Raw genomic sequence first — 19035 nt, 5'->3', positions numbered from 1 at the left:
CAATGAGATACCAACGGGAACATTTTGGAATTGCGTGGGTGTAATGAAGATATTAAATTGAATGTTTCGCAATGTAGATTCGACTGAATGAAATGGGCGGAGGAAATAGAACGAAAGTATGATTTGCTGTCAACGATGCTTGATGCGGAGAGAGAAAATCTTTATAAAGGATGGATATAAATTGCTCGATTCAGATAGGTGAATTGGAGGTTGAAGTTGCTGGTATAGAAAAGGATATAGTGAAGAGAGGAGGTGTGATCTAGCTCATAATCTTGGAAGTTTTGGAATTCGTGACACCTAATTGTGCAATTTGTGTAATAGAGTATGAGGGAATATTCAGGCAAACATAACAAGAAAGTAAATATAATTGTACAGTAGGGAAGTGGAGTGAACAGTATTATTACAACAGTTTCTTCAAAAGTTCATTCTTAAAGATCTAACAAGTCACATGTAAATATGTGATCAATGCACCATGGTCAAGTGTATATGTTGTCAATAACTCTGACATGAGTAATTTTGGACCACGTATTCTGTAAGTGGATAAGATAAGGAAAACAAATATCAAATATCTATTTATAACGTTTTTCAATGTGGTGGCTTCTTGAGGAATGCTAGTGCTCTCTCTAAGGTGCTCAGGAAGTAGATTCCTTGACTTCGTAAGAAGGTGAAGTAAAGTATTACAAGCGGTGGATAAGAATATGAAGTGGGCGAGATTTTGCTGTGGGATAGATAATACGATGCGATCGATTCTCTTGCCGTTTAGTGAGTAGAAAAATATTAAACATGGACATAGATGATGAGTATGTCAAACTGGTATTGGAAGTTCATTGAAGAAAAAATAGGGTTCGTAAAGGAATGTTCCTGTGAATTCTTAAGTTGTTGGGGAGCAGATTGTTTCTTCACGTCAGTTGGTCTAGTCAACTTTTGCGGGCGGGGGGGGGTGGTGATTAAGCCAAGTAATAGAAATTTTGCCTCGGGTTAGCACGCATGGTTAGGATCGATGTAGATGCTATGCTGAGAACCATTTCAGAGAGTAATATTCTTCAGTTTGATTTGCACGGTATATTTTCATACTCGATTGGGATATTTAAATAATCGTATGCGATGGTATATATATATATATATATGAAATGTTTGTAAATATGGTTTGACAATATCGTAACGAAAGTATCTCTTCATATTTGTGAAAACCGGAACCATGTGTAATAATAAATTGTGTGATTTGAGGTGATGCAAAATGAACTTAAATGTTATGTATGGTTCGGATATACAATATTATTTCAGATCTTAATGTTGAGTTGAGTGCAGGGTACTCAATTATGACATTTTGTCATATGCGCATGTTAATGTTTAAGGAGTTTACATTTTCATTCATAGATATTGTAAGAGAAAATATTGTTACGGAGCTGAGGTTTTGTTAATTAATCGGTTTGGAGACCATCTCGCCCGTGGCTTTCCGACGAAATATCACCTGTAAGTTGCATTATATATTAGTGATTTGAATAGACGTCCAGCAAGCGAACGCTGGTAATTTTAGGGTTGGTGGTCGGGTGGTTCTACAGTTGGTTGGTGGGTGGGTGCGGAAGGTGGGAGGGTCCTGTGTTGGTTGGTTGGAGTGGCGGGTGGGTGGGGTAGTGGTTGGTTTGGATGGTGTTGGTGGGCGGGTGGGTCAATGGTTGGCTGGAGGTGTTGGCGGGCGGGTGGGCAAGTGGTTGGTTGGTTGGAGTGGCGGGTGGGTGGGCCAATGGTTGGTTAGTTGGTCTCGTCTTTCGTTTACTTTCATGAATTCTACATCAATAGATGAAATTATAATTTACGTAACAATCAGAAATAAAATATTATATAATTGTATGCCAGTCTCTGGACAAATTACAGGACTATATTTATGTAAAAAACAACTGACAAAGGAGGAGTAAACATTTTGGTAACAACGTCCTCAAAATCGGGTCTAGTTTTATTTTTCGAAAAACGTATGTCTTACATGTACTAGAGATGATTAACAGTACAAGTCTTTAAAATGGGATGCCAATCGGATCCGGAGCTATGTTAGATCTAAATTAGGTTAAGTTAAGAGATGGTTGAGATATCTGTATTAAGACGAATGTAATTTTTTTTATTTTGATAGTTTATTCATGGTGATTGAATTTCTATATGTATGTTGAGTGTGAAAATAATGCTCAGCTTACTGTGGAAAGGGTTGTTTCAAAACGAAGCACGTTCGTTTTATTTTGAATCATTAGGTTCGTAGCATAAAATACGTTCGTAAAGATAAAACCTTTCTAGTAAAATTTAAGGTATAAAAGTGCAAATATCTATTGATAACTGGTCTATTCAACTTTTCATACTAAGCTGGTGTTTATGTCCAAAGTTATTAATATAATAAACATAATATCCAAAATTTGAATTTGTTCAAATTTATCCTATAATTTACAAACGTCACAACAAGTGTTATTTGTTGTGTGCATTGATTACAATCGTTCTCTTTCTTGATGGAGACTTCCCTGTGCATAACAAATGTGTGCGTTTAATTATCGATTGTGCGAGTGTTGATAGAAATGCAAAAGTTCCAAATATAGATTGGAGTAATCACAATCAAATATTCTCTGGCTTCAAATTCGTGAAGTAGTGCGTGGGTTACCCATGTAGAAATTGGACGAATAACAAAAGTTCAAACTAAATTTAGGGAGAGATTTATCGATCCTGTTCTTTGATAAGAGATGGGACTAAAATGTTTGTAATTTTCTTTTTCCTTTTTCTAATTCTGCACATCTGTGAACCTAGAAATTGCGTTTCGTGCGTTACCGGACGGGAGTTACATAATCAATTTTTGGTGTGAGCAATTTTACGAGTTTTGCAATTTGAAAATCATGAATATGGAGCTTGGGTATTGTAACTTGGATGGTTTGGCGATGTAGGCGCCTATGGCGTACAATGGTAAAACACAGAAGGCACTCAGGTTTGAGAATTGATATTCTGCCACTTGTAAAAACTAACAAAGAAAATTGCATGTTTTTCTCCCTGTTGTTATACAAAAAGAGTTCAGAATAGGAACGAGTGGCTAGATACTTTGTTAATCTTCATATAACAGTGTAACCAAGAGTCGAAACCTATTGTGGAAATGAAATGTGGCATCTGAAATTCAGTGTTTCTTGAATAGAAAGAAGAGCTACAGGCTCCTAGCGTCTGTCACGAGAAAAGGAATCAACAGCTGAAATCGGAGCTCATTGAAAGTAAAGAGTTGCTCAAAGCGGAAATTATAGTATGCAAAGTTGAAGCTAGTGAGGCAAAAAATGACTTCGAAGATTGTGTTGAGAAAACATGCTTGAGGCTGAAAGAGGAGCTGAAATCTGATTTACATGTCTATCAATGAGATACCAACGGGAACATTTTGGAATTGCGTGGGTGTAATGAAGATATTAAATTGAATGTTTCGCAATGTAGATTCGACTGAATGAAATGGGCGGAGGAAATAGAACGAAAGTATGATTTGCTGTCAACGATGCTTGATGCGGAGAGAGAAAATCTTTATAAAGGATGGATATAAATTGCTCGATTCAGATAGGTGAATTGGAGGTTGAAGTTGCTGGTATAGAAAAGGATATAGTGAAGAGAGGAGGTGTGATCTAGCTCATAATCTTGGAAGTTTTAGAATTCGTGACACCTAATTGTGCAATTTGTGTAATAGAGTATGAGGGAATATTCAGGCAAACATAACAAGAAAGTAAATATAATTGTACAGTAGGGAAGTGGAGTGAACAGTATTATTACAACAGTTTCTTCAAAAGTTCATTCTTAAAGATCTAACAAGTCACATGTAAATGTGTGATCAATGCACCATGGTCAAGTGTATATGTTGTCAATAACTCTGACATGAGTAATTTTGGACCACGTATTCTATAAGTGGATAAGATAAGGAAAACAAATATCAAATACCTATTTATAACGTTTTTCAATGTGGTGGCTTCTTGAGGAATGCTAGTGCTCTCTCTAAGGTGCTCAGGAAGTAGATTCCTTGACTTCGTAAGAAGGTGAAGTAAAGTATTACAAGCGGTGGATAAGAATATGAAGTGGGCGAGATTTTGCTGTGGGATAGATAATACGATGCGATCGATTCTCTTGCCGTTTAGTGAGTAGAAAAATATTAAACATAGACATAGATGATGAGTATGTCAAACTGGTATTGGAAGTTCATTGAAGAAAAAATAGGGTTCGTAAAGGAATGTTCCTGTGAATTCTTAAGTTGTTGGGGAGCAGATTGTTTCTCCACGTCAGTTGGCCAAGTCAACTTTTGCGGGCGGGGGGTGATTAAGCCAAGTAATGGAAATTTTGCCTCGGGTTAGCACGCATGGTTAGGATCGATGTCCATGCTATGCTGAGAACCATTTCAGAGAGTAATATTCTTCAGTTTGATTTGCACGGTATATTTTCATACTTGATTGGGATATTTAAATAATCGTATGCGATGATATATATATGTATATATATATATATATATATATATATATATATAAAATGTTTGTAAATATGATTTGACAATATCGTAACGAAAGTATCTCTTCATATTTGTGAAAACCGGAACCATGTGTAATAATAAATTGTGTGATTTGAGGTGATGCAAAATGAACTTAAATGTCATGTATGGTTCGGATATACAATATTATTTCAGATCTTAATGTTGAGTTGAGTGCAGGGTACTCAATTATGACATTTTGTCATATGCGCATGTTAATGTTTAAGGAGTTTACATTTTCATTCATAGATATTGTAAGAGACACAATTGTTATGGAGCTGGGGTTTTGTTAATTAATCGGTATGGGGACCATCGCGCCCGTGGCTTTCCGACGTAATATCACCTGTAAGTTGCATTATATATTAGTGATTTGAATAGTCGTCCAGCAAGCGAACGCTGGTAATTTTGGGGTTGGTGGTCGGGTGTTTCTACAGTTGGTTGGTGGGTGGGTGCGGAAGGTGGGAGGGTCCTGTGTTGGTTGGTTGGAGTGGCGGGTGGGTGGGGTAGTGGTTGGTTTGGATGGTGTTGGTGGGCGGGTGGGTCAATGGTTGGCTGGAGGTGTTGGCGGGCGGGTGGGCAAGTGGTTGGTTGGTTGGATGGACGGGCGGGTGGGCTAATGGTTGGTTGGTTGGTCTCGTCTTTCGTTTACTTTCATGAATTCTACATCAATAGATGAAATTATAATTTACGTAACAATCAGAAATAAAATATTATATAATTGTATGCCAGTCTCTGGACAAATTACAGGACTATATTTAAGTAAAGAACAACTGACAATGGAGGAGTAAACATTTTGGTAACAACGTCCTCAAAATCGGGTCTAGTTTTACTTTTCGAGAAACGTATGTCTTACATGTACTAGAGATGAGTGACAGTGCAAGTCTTTAAAATGGGATGCCAATATAATTGTATGCCAGTCTCTGGACAAATTACAGGACTATATTTATGTAAAAAACAACTGACAATGGAGGAGTAAACATTTTGGTAACAACGTCCTCAAAATCGGGTCTAGTTTTATTTTTCGAAAAACGTATGTCTTACATGTACTAGAGATGAGTGACAGTACAAGTCTTTAAAATGGGATGCCAATCGGATCCGGAGCTATGTTAGATCTAAATTAGGTTAAGTTAAGAGATGGTTGAGATATCTGTATTAAGACGAATGTAATTTTTTTTATTTTGATAGTTTATTCATGGTGATTGAATTTCTATATGTATGTTGAGTGTGAAAATAATGCTCAGCTTACTGTGGAAAGGGTTGTTTCAAAACGAAGCACGTTCGTTTTTATTTTGAATCATTAGGTTCGTAGCATAAAATACGTTCGTAAAGATAAAACCTTTCTAGTAAAATTTAAGGTATAAAAGTGCAAATATCTATTGATAACTGGTCTATTCAACTTTTCATAGTAAGGTGGTGTTTATGTCCAAAGTTATTAATATAATAAACATAATATCCAAAATTTGAATTTGTTCAAATTTATCCTATAATTTACAAACGTCACAACAAGTGTTATTTGTTGTGTGCATTGATTACAATCGTTCTCTTTCTTGATGGAGACTTCCCTGTGCATAACAAATGTGTGCGTTTAATTATCGATTGTGCGAGTGTTGACAGAAATGCAAAAGTTCCAAATATAGATTGGAGTAATCACAATCAAATATTATCTGGCTTCAAATTCGTGAAGTAGTGCGTGGGTTACCCATGTAGAAATTGGACGAATAACAAAAGTTCAAACTAAATTTAGGGAGAGATTTATCGATCCTGTTCTTTGATAAGAGATGGGACTAAAATGTTTGTAATTTTCTTTTTCCTTTTTCTAATTCTGCACATCTGTGAACCTAGAAATTGCGTTTCGTGCGTTACCGGACGGGAGTTACATAATCAATTTTTGGTGTGCAATTTTACGAGTTTTGCAATTTGAAAATCATGAATATGGAGCTTGGGTATTGTAACTTGGATGGTTTGGCGATGTAGGCGCCTATGGCGTACAATGGTAAAACACAGAAGGCACTCAGGTTTGAGAATTGATATTCTGCCACTTGTAAAAACTAACAAAGAAAATTGCATGTTTTTCTCCCTGTTGTTATACAAAATGAGTTCAGAATAGGAACGAGTGGCTAGATACTTTGTTAATCTTCATATAACAGTGTAACCAAGAGTCGAAACCTATTGTGGAAATGAAATGTGGCATCTGAAATTCAGTGTTTCTTGAATAGAAAGAAGAGCTACAGGCTCTTAGCGTCTGTCACGAGAAAAGCAATCAACAGCTGAAATCGGAGCTCATTGAAAGTAAAGAGTTGGTCAAAGCGGAACTTATAGTATGCAAAGTTGAAGCTAGTGAGGCAAAAAATGACCTCGAAGATTGTGTTGAGAAAACATGCTTGAGGCTGAAAGAGGAGCTGAAATCTGATTTACATGTCTATCAATGAGATACCAACGGGAACATTTTGGAATTGCGTGGGTGTAATGAAGATATTAAATTGAATGTTTCGCAATGTAGATTCGACTGAATGAAATGGGCGGAGGAAATAGAACGAAAGTATGATTTGCTGTCAACGATGCTTGATGCGGAGAGAGAAAATCTTTATAAAGGATGGATATAAATTGCTCGATTCAGATAGGTGAATTGGAGGTTGAAGTTCCTGGTATAGAAAAGGATATAGTGAAGAGAGGAGGTGTGATCTAGCTCATAATCTTGGAAGTTTTAGAATTCGTGACACCTAATTGTGCAATTTGTGTAATAGAGTATGAGGGAATATTCAGGCAAACATAACAAGAAAGTAAATATAATTGTACAGTAGGGAAGTGGAGTAAACAGTATTATTACAACAGTTTTTCAAAAGTTCATTCTTAAAGATCTAACAAGTCACATGTAAATGTGTGATCAATGCACCATGGTCAAGTGTATATGTTGTCAATAACTCTGACATGAGTAATTTTGGACCACGTATTCTATAAGTGGATAAGATAAGGAAAACAAATATCAAATATCTATTTATAACGTTTTTCAATGTGGTGGCTTCTTGAGGAATGCTAGTGCTCTCTCTAAGGTGCTCAGGAAGTAGATTCCTTGACTTCGTAAGAAGGTGAAGTAAAGTATTACAAGCGGTGGATAAGAATATGAAGTGGGCGAGATTTTGCTGTGGGATAGATAATACGATGCGATCGATTCTCTTGCCGTTTAGTGAGTAGAAAAATATTAAACATAGACATAGATGATGAGTATGTCAAACTGGTATTGGAAGTTCATTGAAGAAAAAATAGGGTTCGTAAAGGAATGTTCCTGTGAATTCTTAAGTTGTTGGAGAGTAGATTGTTTCTCCACGTCAGTTGGCCAAGTCAACTTTTGCGGGCGGGGGGGGGGGTGATTAAGCCAAGTAATAGAAATTTTGCCTCGGGTTAGCACGCATGGTTAGGATCGATGTCCATGCTATGCTGAGAACCATTTCAGAGAGTAATATTCTTCAGTTTGATTTGCACGGTATATTTTCATACTTGATTGGGATATTTAAATAATCGTATGCGATGATATATATATATATATATATATATATATATATATATATATATATATATATGAAATGTTTGTAAATATGGTTTGACAATATCGTAACGAAAGTATCTCTTCATATTTGTGAAAACCGGAACCATGTGTAATAATAAATTGTGTGATTTGAGGTGATGCAAAATGAACTTAAATGTCATGTATGGTTCGGATATACAATATTATTTCAGATCTTAATGTTGAGTTGAGTGCAGGGTACTCAATTATGACATTTTGTCATATGCGCATGTTAATGTTTAAGGAGTTTACATTTTCATTCATAGATATTGTAAGAGACACAATTGTTATGGAGCTGGGGTTTTGTTAATTAATCGGTTTGGGGACCATCGCGCCCGTGGCTTTCCGACGAAATATCACCAGTAAGTTGCATTATATATTAGTGATTTGAATAGTCGTCCAGCAAGCGAACGCTGGTAATTTTGGGGTTGGTGGTCGGGTGTTTCTACAGTTGGTTGGTGGGTGGGTGCGGAAGGTGGGAGGGTCCTGTGTTGGTTGGTTGGAGTGGCGGGTGGGTGGGGTAGTGGTTGGTTTGGATGGTGTTGGTGGGCGGGTGGGTCAATGGTTGGCTGGAGGTGTTGGCGGGCGGGTGGGCAAGTGGTTGGTTGGTTGGAGTGGCGGGTGGGTGGGCTAATGGTTGGTTGGTTGGTCTCGTCTTTCGTTTACTTTCGTGAATTCTACATCAATAGATGAAATTATAATTTACGTAACAATCAGAAATAAAATATTATATAATTGTATGCCAGTCTCTGGACAAATTACAGGACTATATTTAAGTAAAGAACAACTGACAATGGAGGAGTAAACATTTTGGTAACAACGTCCTCAAAATCGGGTCTAGTTTTATTTTTCGAGAAACGTATGTCTTACATGTACTAGAGATGAGTAACAGTACAATTCTTTAAAATGGGATGCCAATCGGATCCGGAGCTATGTTAGATCTAAATTAGGTTAAGTTAAGAGATGGTTGAGATATCTGTATTAAGACGAATGTAATTTTTTTTATTTTGATAGTTTATTCATGGTGATTGAATTTCTATATGTATGTTGAGTGTGAAAATAATGCTCAGCTTACTGTGGAAAGGGTTGTTTCAAAACGAAGCACGTTCGTTTTTATTTTGAATCATTAGGTTCGTAGCATAAAATACGTTCGTAAAGATAAAACCTTTCTAGTAAAATTTAAGGTATAAAAGTGCAAATATCTATTGATAACTGGTCTATTCAACTTTTCATAGTAAGGTGGTGTTTATGTCCAAAGTTATTAATATAATAAACATAATATCCAAAATTTGAATTTGTTCAAATTTATCCTATAATTTACAAACGTCACAACAAGTGTTATTTGTTGTGTGCATTGATTACAATCGTTCTCCTTCTTGATGGAGACTTCCCTGTGCATAACAAATGTGTGCGTTTAATTATCGATTGTGCGAGTGTTGATAGAAATGCAAAAGTTCCAAATATAGATTGGAGTAATCACAATCAAATATTCTCTGGCTTCAAATTCGTGAAGTAGTGCGTGGGTTACCCATGTAGAAATTGGACGAATAACGAAAGTTCAAACTAAATTTAGGGAGAGATTTATCGATCCTGTTCTTTGATAAGAGATGGGACTAAAATATTTGTAATTTTCTTTTTCCTTTTTCTAATTCTGCACATCTGTGAACGTACAAATTGCGTTTCGTGCGTTACCGGACGGGAGTTACATAATCAATTTTTGGTGTGAGCAATTTTACGAGTTTTGCAATTTGAAAATCATGAGTATGGAGCTTGGGTATTGTAACTTGGATGGTTTGGCGATGTAGGCGCCTATGGCGTACAATGGTAAAACACAGAAGGCACTCAGGTTTGAGAATTGATATTCTGCCACTTGTAAAAACTAACAAAGAAAATTGCATGTTTTTCTCCCTGTTGTTATACAAAATGAGTTCAGAATAGGAACGAGTGGCTAGATACTTTGTTAATCTTCATATAACAGTGTAACCAAGAGTCGAAACCTATTGTGGAAATGAAATGTGGCATCTGAAATTCAGTGTTTCTTGAATAGAAAGAAGAGCTACAGGCTCTTAGCGTCTGTCACGAGAAAAGCAATCAACTGCTGAAATCGGAGCTCATTGAAAGTAAAGAGTTGGTCAAAGCGGAACTTATAGTATGCAAAGTTGAAGCTATTGAGGCAAAAAATGACCTCGAAGATTGTGTTGAGAAAACATGCTTGAGGCTGAAAGAGGAGCTGAAATCTGATTTACATGTCTATCAATGAGATACCAACGGGAACATTTTGGAATTGCGTGGGTGTAATGAAGATATTAAATTGAATGTTTCGCAATGTAGATTCGACTGAATGAAATGGGCGGAGGAAATAGAACGAAAGTATGATTTGCTGTCAACGATGCTTGATGCGGAGAGAGAAAATCTTTATAAAGGATGGATATAAATTGCTCGATTCAGATAGGTGAATTGGAGGTTGAAGTTGCTGGTATAGAAAAGGATATAGTGAAGAGAGGAGGTGTGATCTAGCTCATAATCTTGGAAGTTTTGGAATTCGTGACACCTAATTGTGCAATTTGTGTAATAGAGTATGAGGGAATATTCAGGCAAACATAACAAGAAAGTAAATATAATTGTACAGTAGGGAAGTGGAGTAAACAGTATTATTACAACAGTTTCTTCAAAAGTTCATTCTTAAAGATCTAACAAGTCACATGTAAATGTGTGATCAATGCACCATGGTCAAGTGTATATGTTGTCAATAACTCTGACATGAGTAATTTTGGACCACGTATTCTATAAGTGGATAAGATAAGGAAAACAAATATCAAATATCTATTTATAACGTTTTTCAATGTGGTGGTTTCTTGAGGAATGCTAGTGCTCTCTCTAAGGTGCTCAGGAAGTAGATTCCTTGACTTCGTAAGAAGGTGAAGTAAAGTATTACAAGCGGTGGATAAGAGTATGAAGTGGGCGAGATTTTGCTGTGGGATAGATAATACGATGCGATCGATTCTCTTGCCGTTTAGTGAGTAGAAAAATATTAAACATAGACATAGATGGTGAGTATGTCAAACTGGTATTGGAAGTTCATTGAAGAAAAAATAGGGTTCCTAAAGGAATGTTCCAGTGAATTCTTAAGTTGCTGGGGAGTAGATTGTTTCTCCACGTCAGTTGGCCAAGTCAACTTTTGCGGGCGGGGGGGGGTGATTAAGCCAAGTAATATAAATTTTGCCTCGGGTTAGCACGCATGGTTAGGATCGATATCCATGCTATGCTGAGAACCATTTCAGAGAGTAATATTCTTCAGTTTGATTTGCACGGTATATTTTCATACTTGATTGGGATATTTAAATAATCGTATGCGATGATATATATATATATATATAGATATATATATATGAAATGTTTGTAAATATGGTTTGACAATATCGTAGCGAAAGTATCTCTTCATATTTGTGAAAACCGGAACCATGTGTAATAATAAATTGTGTGATTTGAGGTGATGCAAAATGAACTTAAATGTCATGTATGGTTCGGATATACAATATTATTTCAGATCTTAATGTTGAGTTGAGTGCAGGGTACTCAATTATGACATTTTGTCATATGCGCATGTTAATGTTTAAGGAGTTTACATTTTCATTCATAGATATTGTAAGAGACACAATTGTTATGGAGCTGGGGTTTTGTTAATTAATCGGTTTGGGGACCATCGCGCCCGTGGCTTTCCGACGTAATATCACCTGTAAGTTGCATTATATATTAGTGATTTGAATAGTCGTCCAGCAAGCGAACGCTGGTAATTTTGGGGTTGGTGGTCGGGTGTTTCTACAGTTGGTTGGTGGGTGGGTGCGGAAGGTGGGAGGGTCCTGTGTTGGTTGGTTGGAGTGGCGTGTGGGTGGGGTAGTGGTTGGTTTGGATGGTGTTGGTGGGCGGGTGGGTCAATGGTTGGCTGGAGGTGTTGGCGGGCGGGTGAGCAAGTGGTTGGTTGGTTGGAGTGGCGGGTGGGTGGGCCAATGGTTGGTTAGTTGGTCTCGTCTTTCGTTTACTTTCATGAATTCTACATCAATAGATGAAATTATAATTTACGTAACAATCAGAAATAAAATATTATATAATTGTATGCCAGTCTCTGGACAAATTACAGGACTATATTTATGTAAAAAACAACTGACAATGGAGGAGTAAACATTTTGGTAACAACGTCCTCAAAATCGGGTCTAGTTTTATTTTTCGAAAAACGTATGTCTTACATGTACTAGAGATGAGTAACAGTACAAGTCTTTAAAATGGGATGCCAATCGGATCCGGAGCTATGTTAGATCTAAATTAGGTTAAGTTAAGAGATGGTTGAGATATCTGTATTAAGACGAATGTAATTTTTTTTATTTTGATAGTTTATTCATGGTGATTGAATTTCTATATGTATGTTGAGTGTGAAAATAATGCTCAGCTTACTGTGGAAAGGCTTGTTTCAAAACGAAGCACGTTCGTTTTTATTTTGAATCATTAGGTTCGTAGCATAAAATACGTTCGTAAAGATAAAACCTTTCTAGTAAAATTTAAGGTATAAAAGTGCAAATATCTATTGATAACTGGTCTATTCAACTTTTCATAGTAAGGTGGTGTTTATGTCCAAAGTTATTAATATAATAAATATAATATCCAAAATTTGAATTTGTTCAAATTTATCCTATAATTTACAAACGTCACAACAAGTGTTATTTGTTGTGTGCATTGATTACAATCGTTCTCCTTCTTGATGGAGACTTCCCTGTGCATAACAAATTTGTGCGTTTAATTATCGATTGTGCGAGTGTTGATAGAAATGCAAAAGTTCCAAATATAGATTGGAGTAATCACAATCAAATATTCTCTGGCTTCAAATTCGTGAAGTAGTGCGTGGGTTACCCATGTAGAAATTGGACGAATAACAAAAGTTCAAACTAAATTTAGGGAGAGATTTATCGATCCTGTTCTTTGATAAGAGATGGGACTAAAATGTTTGTAATTTTCTTTTTCTTTTTCTAATTCTGCATATCTGTGAACCTACAAACTGCGTTTCGTGCGTTACCGGACGGGAGTTACATAATCAATTCTTGGTGTGAGCAATTTTACGAGTTTTGCAATTTGAAAATCATGAGTATGGAGCTTGGGTATTGTAACTTGGATGGTTTGGCGATGTAGGCGCCTATGGCGTACAATGGTAAAACACAGAAGGCACTCAGGTTTGAGAATTGATATTCTGCCACTTGTAAAAACTAACAAAGAAAATTGCATGTTTTTCTCCCTGTTGTTATACAAAATGAGTTCAGAATAGGAACGAGTGGCTAGATACTTTGTTAATCTTCATATAACAGTGTAACCAAGAGTCGAAACCTATTGTGGAAATAAAATGTGGCATCTGAAATTCAGTGTTTCTTGAATAGAAAGAAGAGCTACAGGCTCTTAGCGTCTGTCACGAGAAAAGCAATCAACAGCTGAAATCGGAGCTCATTGAAAGTAAAGAGTTGGTCAAAGCGGAACTTATAGTATGCAAAGTTGAAGCTAGTGAGTCAAAAAATGACCTCGAAGATTGTGTTGAGAAAACATGCTTGAGGCTGAAAGAGGAGCTGAAATCTGATTTACATGTCTATCAATGAGATACCAACGGGAACATTTTGGAATTTCGTGGGTGTAATGAAGATATTAAATTGAATGTTTCGCAATGTAGATTCGACTGAATGAAATGGGCGGAGGAAATAGAACGAAAGTATGATTTGCTGTCAACGATGCTTGATGCGGAGAGAGAAAATCTTTATAAAGGATGGATATAAATTGCTCGATTCAGATAGGTGAATTGGAGGTTGAAGTTGCTGGTATAGAAAAGGATATAGTGAAGAGAGGAGGTGTGATCTAGCTCATAATCTTGGAAGTTTTGGAATTCGTGACACCTAATTGTGCAATTTGTGTAATAGAGTATGAGGGAATATTCAGGCAAACATAACAAGAAAGTAAATATAATTGTACAGTAGGGAAGTGGAGTAAACAGTATTATTACAACAGTTTCTTCAAAAGTTCATTCTTAAAGATCTAACAAGTCACATGTAAATGTGTGATCAATGCACCATGGTCAAGTGTATATGTTGAGTAATTTTGGACCACGTATTCTATAAGTGGATAAGATAAGGAAAACAAATATCAAATATCTATTTATAACGTTTTTCAATGTGGTGGCTTCTTGAGGAATGCTAGTGCTCTCTCTAAGGTGCTCAGGAAGTAGATTCCTTGACTTCGTAAGAAGGTGAAGTAAAGTATTACAAGCGGTGGATAAGAGTATGAAGTGGGCGAGATTTTGCTGTGGGATAGATAATACGATGCGATCGATTCTCTTGCCGTTTAGTGAGTAGAAAAATATTAAACATAGACATAGATGGTGAGTATGTCAAACTGGTATTGGAAGTTCATTGAAGAAAAAATAGGGTTCCTAAAGGAATGTTCCAGTGAATTCTTAAGTTGCTGGGGAGTAGATTGTTTCTCCACGTCAGTTGGCCAAGTCAACTTTTGCGGGCGGGGGGGGGGTGATTAAGCCAAGTAATATAAATTTTGCCTCGGGTTAGCACGCATGGTTAGGATCGATGTCCATGCTATGCTGAGAACCATTTCAGAGAGTAATATTCTTCAGTTTGATTTGCACGGTATATTTTCATACTTGATTGGGATATTTAAATAATCGTATGCGATGATATATATATATATATATAGATATATATATATGAAATGTTTGTAAATATGGTTTGACAATATCGTAGCGAAAGTATCTCTTCATATTTGTGAAAACCGGAACCATGTGTAATAATAAATTGTGTGATTTGAGGTGATGCAAAATGAACTTAAATGTCATGTATGGTTCGGATATACAATATTATTTCAGATCTTAATGTTGAGTTGAGTGCAGGGTACTCAATTATGACATTTTGTCATATGCGCATGTTAATGTTTAAGGAGTTTACATTTTCATTCATAGATATTGTAAGAGACACAATTGTTATGGAGCTGGGGTTTTGTTAATTAATCGGTTTGGGGACCATCGCGCCCGTGGCTTTCCGACGTAATATCACCTGTAAGTTGCATTATATATTAGTGATTTGAATAGTCGTCCAGCAAGCGAACGCTGGTAATTTTGGGGTTGGTGGTCGGGTGTTTCTACAGTTGGTTGGTGGGTGGGTGCGGAAGGTGGGAGGGTCCTGTGTTGGTTGGTTGGAGTGGCGTGTGGGTGGGGTAGTGGTTGGTTTGGATGGTGTTGGTGGGCGGGTGGGTCAATGGTTGGCTGGAGGTGTTGGCGGGCGGGTGAGCAAGTGGTTGGTTGGTTGGAGTGGCGGGTGGGTGGGCCAATGGTTGGTTAGTTGGTCTCGTCTTTCGTTTACTTTCATGAATTCTACATCAATAGATGAAATTATAATTTACGTAACAATCAGAAATAAAATATTATATAATTGTATGCCAGTCTCTGGACAAATTACAGGACTATATTTATGTAAAAAACAACTGACAATGGAGGAGTAAACATTTTGGTAACAACGTCCTCAAAATCGGGTCTAGTTTTATTTTTCGAAAAACGTATGTCTTACATGTACTAGAGATGAGTAACAGTACAAGTCTTTAAAATGGGATGCCAATCGGATCCGGAGCTATGTTAGATCTAAATTAGGTTAAGTTAAGAGATGGTTGAGATATCTGTATTAAGACGAATGTAATTTTTTTTATTTTGATAGTTTATTCATGGTGATTGAATTTCTATATGTATGTTGAGTGTGAAAATAATGCTCAGCTTACTGTGGAAAGGCTTGTTTCAAAACGAAGCACGTTCGTTTTTATTTTGAATCATTAGGTTCGTAGCATAAAATACGTTCGTAAAGATAAAACCTTTCTAGTAAAATTTAAGGTATAAAAGTGCAAATATCTATTGATAACTGGTCTATTCAACTTTTCATAGTAAGGTGGTGTTTATGTCCAAAGTTATTAATATAATAAACATAATATCCAAAATTTGAATTTGTTCAAATTTATCCTATAATTTACAAACGTCACAACAAGTGTTATTTGTTGTGTGCATTGATTACAATCGTTCTCCTTCTTGATGGAGACTTCCCTGTGCATAACAAATTTGTGCGTTTAATTATCGATTGTGCGAGTGTTGATAGAAATGCAAAAGTTCCAAATATAGATTGGAGTAATCACAATCAAATATTCTCTGGCTTCAAATTCGTGAAGTAGTGCGTGGGTTACCCATGTAGAAATTGGACGAATAACAAAAGTTCAAACTAAATTTAGGGAGAGATTTATCGATCCTGTTCTTTGATAAGAGATGGGACTAAAATGTTTGTAATTTTCTTTTTCTTTTTCTAATTCTGCATATCTGTGAACCTACAAACTGCGTTTCGTGCGTTACCGGACGGGAGTTACATAATCAATTCTTGGTGTGAGCAATTTTACGAGTTTTGCAATTTGAAAATCATGAGTATGGAGCTTGGGTATTGTAACTTGGATGGTTTGGCGATGTAGGCGCCTATGGCGTACAATGGTAAAACACAGAAGGCACTCAGGTTTGAGAATTGATATTCTGCCACTTGTAAAAACTAACAAAGAAAATTGCATGTTTTTCTCCCTGTTGTTATACAAAATGAGTTCAGAATAGGAACGAGTGGCTAGATACTTTGTTAATCTTCATATAACAGTGTAACCAAGAGTCGAAACCTATTGTGGAAATAAAATGTGGCATCTGAAATTCAGTGTTTCTTGAATAGAAAGAAGAGCTACAGGCTCTTAGCGTCTGTCACGAGAAAAGCAATCAACAGCTGAAATCGGAGCTCATTGAAAGTAAAGAGTTGGTCAAAGCGGAACTTATAGTATGCAAAGTTGAAGCTAGTGAGTCAAAAAATGACCTCGAAGATTGTGTTGAGAAAACATGCTTGAGGCTGAAAGAGGAGCTGAAATCTGATTTACATGTCTATCAATGAGATACCAACGGGAACATTTTGGAATTTCGTGGGTGTAATGAAGATATTAAATTGAATGTTTCGCAATGTAGATTCGACTGAATGAAATGGGCGGAGGAAATAGAACGAAAGTATGATTTGCTGTCAACGATGCTTGATGCGGAGAGAGAAAATCTTTATAAAGGATGGATATAAATTGCTCGATTCAGATAGGTGAATTGGAGGTTGAAGTTGCTGGTATAGAAAAGGATGTAGTGAAGAGAGGAGGTGTGATCTAGCTCATCATCTTGGAAGTTTTAGAATTCGTGACACCTAATTGTGCAATTTGTGTAATAGAGTATGAGGGAATATTCAGGCAAACATAACAAGAAAGTAAATATAATTGTACAGTAGGGAAGTGGAGTGAACAGTATTATTACAACAGTTTCTTCAAAAGTTCATTCTTAAAGATCTAACAAGTCACATGTAAATATGTGATCAATGCACCATGGTCAAGTGTATATGTTGTCAATAACTCTGAGATGAGTAATTTTGGACCACGTATTCTGTAAGTGTTTAAGATAAGGAAAACAAATATCAAATATCTATTTATAACGTTTTTCAATGTGGTGGCTTCTTGAGGAATGCTAGTGCTCTCTCTAAGGTGCTCAGGAAGTAGATTCCTTGACTTCGTAAGAAGGTGAAGTAAAGTATTACAAGCGGTGGATAAGAATATGAAGTGGGCGAGATTTTGCTGTGGGATAGATAATACGATGCGATCGATTCTCTTGCCGTTTAGTGAGTAGAAAAATATTAAACATGGACATAGATGATGAGTATGTCAAACTGGTATTGGAAGTTCATTGAAGAAAAAATAGGGTTCGTAAAGGAATGTTCCTGTGAATTCTTAAGTTGTTGGGGAGCAGATTGTTTCTCCACGTCAGTTGGCCAAGTCAACTTTTGCGGGCGGGGGGGGGGGGTGATTAAGCCAAGTAATAGAAATTTTGCCTCGGGTTAGCACGCATGGTTAGGATCGATGTCCATGCTATGCTGAGAACCATTTCAGAGAGTAATATTCTTCAGTTTGATTTGCACGGTATATTTTCATACTCGATTGTGATATTTAAATAATCGTATGCGATGATATATATATATATATATGAAATGTTTGTAAATATGGTTTGACAATATCGTAACGAAAGTATCTCTTCATATTTGTGAAAACCGGAACCATGTGTAATAATAAATTGTGTGATTTGAGGTGATGCAAAATGAACTTAAATGTTATGTATGGTTCGGATATACAATATTATTTCAGATCTTAATGTTGAGTTGAGTGCAGGGTACTCAATTATGACATTTTGTCATATGCGCATGTTAATGTTTAAGGAGTTTACATTTTCATTCATAGATATTGTAAGAGACAATATTGTTACGGAGCTGAGGTTTTGTTAATTAATCGGTTTGGAGACCATCTCGCCCGTGGCTTTCCGACGAAATATCACCTGTAAGTTGCATTATATATTAGTGATTTGAATAGACGTCCAGCAAGCGAACGCTGGTAATTTTAGGGTTGGTGGTCGGGTGTTTCTACAGTTGGTTGGTGGGTGGGTGCGGAAGGTGGGAGGGTCCTGTGTTGGTTGGTTGGAGTGGCGGGAGGGTGGGGTAGTGGTTGGTTTGGATGGTGTTGGTGGGCGGGTGGGTCAATGGTTGGCTGGAGGTGTTGGCGGGCGGGTGGGCAAGTGGTTGGTTGGTTGGAGTGGCGGGTGGGTGGGCCAATGGTTGGTTAGTTGGTCTCGTCTTTCGTTTACTTTCATGAATTCTACATCAATAGATGAAATTATAATTTACGTAACAATCAGAAATAAAATATTATATAATTGTATGCCAGTCTCTGGACAAATTACAGGACTATATTTATGTAAAAAACAACTGACAATGGAGGAGTAAACATTTTGGTAACAACGTCCTCAAAATCGGGTCTAGTTTTATTTTTCGAAAAACGTATGTCTTAC

Source organism: Lepisma saccharinum, chromosome 6, assembly GCF_977018435.1.
Source record: "Lepisma saccharinum chromosome 6, izLepSacc3.1, whole genome shotgun sequence".
In the NCBI taxonomy this organism is placed as follows: Eukaryota; Metazoa; Arthropoda; class Insecta; order Zygentoma; family Lepismatidae; genus Lepisma; species Lepisma saccharinum.
Note: the sequence above shows the minus strand (reverse complement) of the source record.